Below are 6,785 nucleotides of genomic sequence, written 5' to 3' on the forward strand. Positions count from 1 at the left end.
ACTTGCAACATCACAGACACTGGCTGCAAAACAGGACAATAACATATACTTTTCTGCTAATGCTGATGCTGCTACTGGCATCCTAACATGAGTGATGCTCCTGTACATCAGAAAATCCTGACAGGTGGAAGATATGATTGCTACAGCTCATCAGGCTAACTTTATATGTTTCTGAATTGCACCACCATGTTTGAGTTCATTTACATATGTGGTGGCTCTCACTAACATGTTGACACGTGTCATTTTGTAGTCATCTGCATATAGAGCATATACTGTGATATTTCTCTGGTAACACGATTGCTCTACATGGCTGAATTGCTCCCTCCTTGTGCATTATTGCTCACCACACTATTTTATGTAGTGCTGTGTGCTGCTTGTTTCTAAATACCCCTCCCCATTGTCTCACCCCAAAAGGAATGTTTTGTAAATGCTTGATGAAATCAGACCTAGTTAGAAGAATCTAAATGTGGGATACCAAGGTGTGCTGCTAATGAAAAGTGGAAAGGCTTGAAAGAGCTTTTGTTATATTGTAAAGTCCTCTTCTCAAATTCACCAATTGGAGGTGCTGCATTTCTGTCTCTCTGTCTCTTGCAGAACCTAAGAATGTTAAATTCTAAGTAAAAATCTCCAGCTTTTTCAAGCTTTAGATTCTTTTCTATAAATGTGCATATTGATTTTTTATATGAATCATTTTGTTCCTTTTTATTCTGTACATTGAAATCACATTTGCACCACATAAGCATTTTTGCTGATGGTATTTTTCAGGTAGCTTCAGTACATTTATTAAAAGCTTTGAAATGAAAATGCTGAAAAGTCTCTATGTTCTACAGTCACTGCATTTGCCAGCAAATCCTATTGATCTTATTTATTTATTTGTTAAGTGGGGAGTGGGCTGACTCAGTGACCTGTTTCAGCTATGACCCGAGCTATAAAAGCAAAGTCAGTGATTAAAAACAAATTGCATATATCACACTTTATGATATCTATACATTAAAAAAATAAAGTTTAATGCCAGTAATAATAGCTGAACTAAACAACAGAAGTTAATGGCCAGCAGGGGTGGTGCTGGGTGTGGGGCTGAATGAAGTAAGTATATAACAGTTACTGGAGTAGATGCATGGTATAAAGCTGCAGACCTCCTAGTTTCAGTGAACTTCCAGCTAGCTAAGAAGGTTTAGATTCAAAGTTACATAGCAATGATGCAAAGACAGTGCATTTCCATTCTGTAAAACACAGCAGTAGTAATTAAACAATGTGGATATCCCATTTCCTCTCTAGCGGTGGGAAGAACAGTTATAGAAAAAGAAGTCCTACTTCTTCAATTTGAATATGGTCTCCCAGACATTGCTACTACAGCCCTTAGAGAAGAATCTCACAACTCTACAAACTGCATCAAATAATAATTGTAGATTCATTAGAGACAGGAAGGTAAAGAATCTTGGATTAATAGCAGCTATTGCAAAACAGCATGTATTAGCTGTCAAGACCACAGTCAGTTCCCATGATGTAGCACCCTATGGCCATCTTTTCCACTGCAGAATGTAGTGTCAGGACTTCATAAATTACCACCTTGTGGACCAACATACAGTAGACTTCTACCATGTGAACAGGTCAAACTGCGTTGTCTACAAGTGGAATCAAGGGAGGTGCATAGAATGCTCATCCCAGTGGACACAAAGGTATGTGTAGCATTATCTATCTACAATGAGCTCCCAGTAACTACAGGGGACGGAGGCACATTAGGGATATTGATGTTATATTGCAGCATATGGAAGAGTATATCTAGTTCCTCAGGACTGCAGAAGAGAGAACCACCACTTTGTGGGGTTTTATAGCATAGCCTGTTTGTCAGAGGTCCTGTGAGCCAAAGATTGCAAACATATTGTCATCAAGGCCTTACCTGGTCCACACGAGCTTAGATATAGCAACAAGAATGGCTTCCACTCTCTGAACTACCAAAAGATCTTGTAGTCTGTAATGTCCAGGGCATTATTTATAATATGATCATATACGATCTGTGGCAGTTCGAATGGTTCATACATACGGCACTCATTCATATACCAGTGGTTCATGTATGTGTGTGTTGTGGGGGGGGACTTCTCACAGGGTCGCCTAATTGGTAGGTAAACATATAGGCAGGTTACACTTGGCTGTACACAGTTAATCTGTAAACAAGGAGCAGGTCTCAAATAATATTGTAACTCTTGAGTGTTGCTGTTAATGTTATATATGACCTGACATTGTGGATGTTGACCCTTATCTGCAGCCCTCAGACTATGGCAGAGATGGTGTGCAACACAGCCCATGTAGGAACATGGAATTTTGTGGAGCACATGGTTGGACAACTTAAGAGATACTTCCACTGTCTTGAAACGTTATGTGAGGCAGTGCAATGAGCTCCTAAAACCAGGAACAAAATATATGTGGTGTGTTCTATGTCATCTAATATGGCACTGCAGAAACAGCTAGAGTAATAGAGAAACCTGACAGCAGGCCCCCTCCTAGCAGCAGGACTAGCAGTTGAAGAGCAGGATGCAAAGTCTGGGGACAATCAGGCAGCAGCAGTACAACATGTGAAGCAGAGCAGGGGGTGGCATAGAAGGACACTGACAAACAGCCAGCATTTGTTCCACAACAATGGGCTATGGTACAGACAACACAGATGAAAGTGATCCATGTACTATTGCATCTGTTCTATGCAAGGCAGTGCATGAACTGGCCATGCTTTTCATCAGACATAACCATAACCATGAAGGTTAAGGGATGGACAGGGTACAGTTATCGTCATTTGCACACATGGGGAGACAAAATGACAGGTGACAACAGCATTACAATATGTGGTAGGGTCATTGGAGGTGAATTTGATAGCCACTTAATCTTACAGCAAGTTGTAAGGACTCATGAATCACATTTGCCAATGATGGGGGTTGAACTGCCATGTTGTGACCAGTGTTGTGGCTTGCAGTCGTGGGGCTTGATATGGTCCATGCCAGGGAAAACATAACACCATGAAATTGTGTGTGTGTGTGTGTGTGTGTGTGTGTGTGTGTGTGTGTGTGTGTGTGTGTGTGTGTGTGTGTGCGCACCCTGATCGGGTGCTCCATGATGGGAGCCTACAGAGCATTGTCTATGACCTAGATGATATCCATGATATTGACCAGGTTGGTGCTGTGTGTCCACAGGGGGTAGTGAAGGGTTAGAACTACAGAACCATTTGTGAGTAGCCTAGTGAGGAGTTCCATGTGTTGAGTCTGAAGATCATTGACCCCTGTGACAAAGTTACCACCAATAGTCAGGAAGCTGTCTCAGCAACAGAATATGTCGTCTGAGTAGAGTCAGCATGTGCTCAACCACTTTGCATCTGCACTCTGCAAAGGTCATGCACTACATGTCCTGCAAATACAGACCAGAGGGAAGTTACCATGTGTCTCACAGAAGCAATACTGGAGGCAGCATTCGCTGCCATAGACTAAGAGAACAATGTCTGCTCCCTGTCCCTGTAGTCCATTTCACTGTGCAGGTGTTGCACATCATCACACAAAGCATGGAGCACACTTACAATTTTCACAATGCTGTTAGTAGCATTTGTTTATTTGTGGATCACTAACCAGCAAATCCAATGATTAATGCCAAGTGCTATACCCAGATCAGGGACTGACCTGAAGTTATGGAGGTGCCACGACTTTCCAGCCTTTTACCTCTGGTGGTTATGCAGACATCAGAAGCTGTATGAATTTCAAATGCTACATGAGCTGTGGACTTACAGAATGCCCACTCTGCACTGGTGAACTTATGGGGTCAACCTATACTTCCATAGGGGCTTTTGTCAGAGACTGCCACTGTGCCATCAGACTATGCTGTGTGTACATTGCCATCACAGTTGACCACAAGTAACTTGACAGGATTAGGCATGTGTTATCCCATCATGTTGGTCACTGCATCAATAAAGCCTGTGAAAGCATGAGCATATGATATGTTTGGCAATACTCAGACACATGCTTATCTCATCCTGTAGTATGCGTACTGACAGAAAACATCGTATCTGCATAGCATATGAAAAGATGCATACCTTGATGTGTGATTGTTGTATTTGCAACCCAGAGGTACCTCAAAGAATATATATGCAGAATGTCCTTGGTTAATCAGTCCCATTGGACATGTAGAGCACTGGAGCATATGGATGTATAGCAGGTATTACTGACATGGTGCATTCTCTACTGACACTGAAAGGCCTTTGCCAGCCCAGTTCCCAAATCCAAGCCATCCCAGAGTATGAATATGTGTTCCCCTTCTCCAGACAAATACACCAGGATGTCCTCTACCACTGTAAGTCATTTCTGTGTTGGTGAACCACCCCTGAAGTAGCCATATCCTTGGCAATGTAATGTACCTCCTCCTCTGCATGGAGTATTTATTATATCAGTTACCCTAAACACAACTGTTGCATAAATCTATTATGGTCACCCACAATATTCACACCCTTCACCACTCCCTGACACATCTACTTCTGATACATCTTGTCTTTGTCACCTTTTCCCAGGAGACACATGCCATGTATATGTAGAGCTTGCTGAAACACTTGTGTCTCCTGGGTAGTGAACTTTTCCAGCCATTATCTTTTTGGTGGCTTATGGCAAGCACTGGTCGCTTAAAGCTTACACATGACAATCCATGGATTATGTCAGACAAGCTTTTGAAGTCATCTACCTATGGTCACTGCCCTCTTCCTCCCAATCTGCAGTTGTTGAGCATGTACTGCTCTGAACATCCCCAATCTCCATGTACACACCGCAACAAGGGACACAGGCTCCCTGCACCCTTTCCTCCATCTGCCCATTGGCTCAGTGTAGTAATGTGCATATCTGTTATACTGCCATTACAATGCATTATGTCCCTCCTATGTGTAGGGGTCTTCATGTCCTTTGTGGCATGTCCATGCGTAGATACCTGATGATCACAATGTGCCCCATCACTGCTGGACATGACAGCACCATTCCATTATGCTCTCACATATACCCCATGGTTTTGTCTCAATGTTACTGCCAAACACTGCAAGTGTCAGTTACATTATTGGAGTACATTACTGGGTGGGGTTTCTTCCTTCACCATTTCTATCTCCATTTCCATAGAATTACTATATAAAGTCCTGCATTCCACAGTTTTTTTGCACAAAATGGTGCCTACATTATGTATTAATAATGACATCTAAGCAGGGTAGTTATGCTAATGTGACAATTTAGTGCCACTGTTTCTAAATCACAGCTGAAATACAATGTGCTATACATACTAGTTAATGTTTGCCATGCTCAAATGCTTGACATTATACCATGGAATCATGTGACTCATATGCTCATGCACACAGCCTGTGTAAACTCACAGAACCACGACATTGTGTTATAGAAGAGTTGATGCATGTTACATGATGTCTGAACATCTGTCCACATGAACAGGGTTATTGTGTTTTGTTTGAGTGAATCAGAGTAAGTTGTCATGGCTTCTACACATGTTGTGAACTACATGCTCCAACATGGTGTGCCAGGGAGAGCAGGATATTCCTGTTCCTCTCACATAGAGATTTTTCTGAGTGCCTGCTGGGGCAGTATGATGGCTCCTTGAGTATGGATGATGCCTGGAATATTTGTCAGGAAGCAGGTGATAGCACTGACATCATTCATTCTGGGAGGCAGTGCTGGCATTGTTATAGTAACCTAGAGTGGCATCATTCTGACCTGCCTCAGCAGCGGGAGGCAGAGGTTAGGCAGAGGGAGCCAGACAAGTATTGTAATTTATTTTTCTTCCTCGTTTGTTATCTGGTATACCTGTGTACTGAGGTATGCATACTTTGTTTTACAGTGTTCAAGGAATGAGAACCCAACATGGCAGGATATCACAGGAGGTGGAAGCTACTCTCCTGTTAGCAGCAGGCATATGCCATGTGTGCCACTCCACTATGAAACTGCACCTGTATGTGTACCATGTATGTGTACTCATGTGCCCTTTCATCTCCTTCTGAAGGTCCATTTCTGGTTGAGACAGTGGAGTCTCAGCAGACACCTTGTCCTGCACCAGCCAACACCTCTGGTGCTGGGCCACCAGGTCTGCTTCTCAGCAGGTGAATACAGCAACATTCCAATTAAGGTGATGGCAGCAGTTCTCCAGTTAATCCAACAAAAAGTTCCTCTTTGTTCTTAAACTTTTTTTATAATAGACATTATTTTTACATCTTTATGCTCAGATATACAGTATACTGTTTACATTATTTATATGCATTTGGACACTTTATTTGGTGAACTCCATCACATGTTGCTACTTTCAAAAAAGGGAATTCAGAAATAAATACTACTTAGAATTCAGGAATGTATAGGACACACATTTAAAGAATGCATTTGTTTGGTGGCTTGCAAGGAAACAATATACTGCTGCTTACTTAGGGTCTGTAAAGTATACACTGGGAAGGGAGATGAGCAAATGAAATGAGTCAATCACTCATTCTTTATCTCCCTGTAAGTCTGTGTTTCCACTCTTTAATGAATTCATTCATTTATATTTATTCACAAGAAGGAACATATGACATGTTTTCTATTGGTGCTCATTTGCCAGAACTTTATATTAGTTTACCTGTCTATCTGCCTGCCTGACTGTCTGTTTGTTTATCTGTCCATCTCTCTACCTATCTATATAACCAGTCTGTCTGTCTATCTATCTGTCTAATTCTTTATCTGTTTATCTGCCTGGGTAGTTAGCCCACAGCCAGATCATGATCAAATGGAGCCTTAGGCAGGGTA

Source organism: Protopterus annectens, chromosome 1.part2 (assembly GCF_019279795.1).
Source record: "Protopterus annectens isolate FY-2018-M chromosome 1.part2, PAN1.0, whole genome shotgun sequence".
In the NCBI taxonomy this organism is placed as follows: domain Eukaryota; kingdom Metazoa; phylum Chordata; order Ceratodontiformes; family Protopteridae; genus Protopterus; species Protopterus annectens.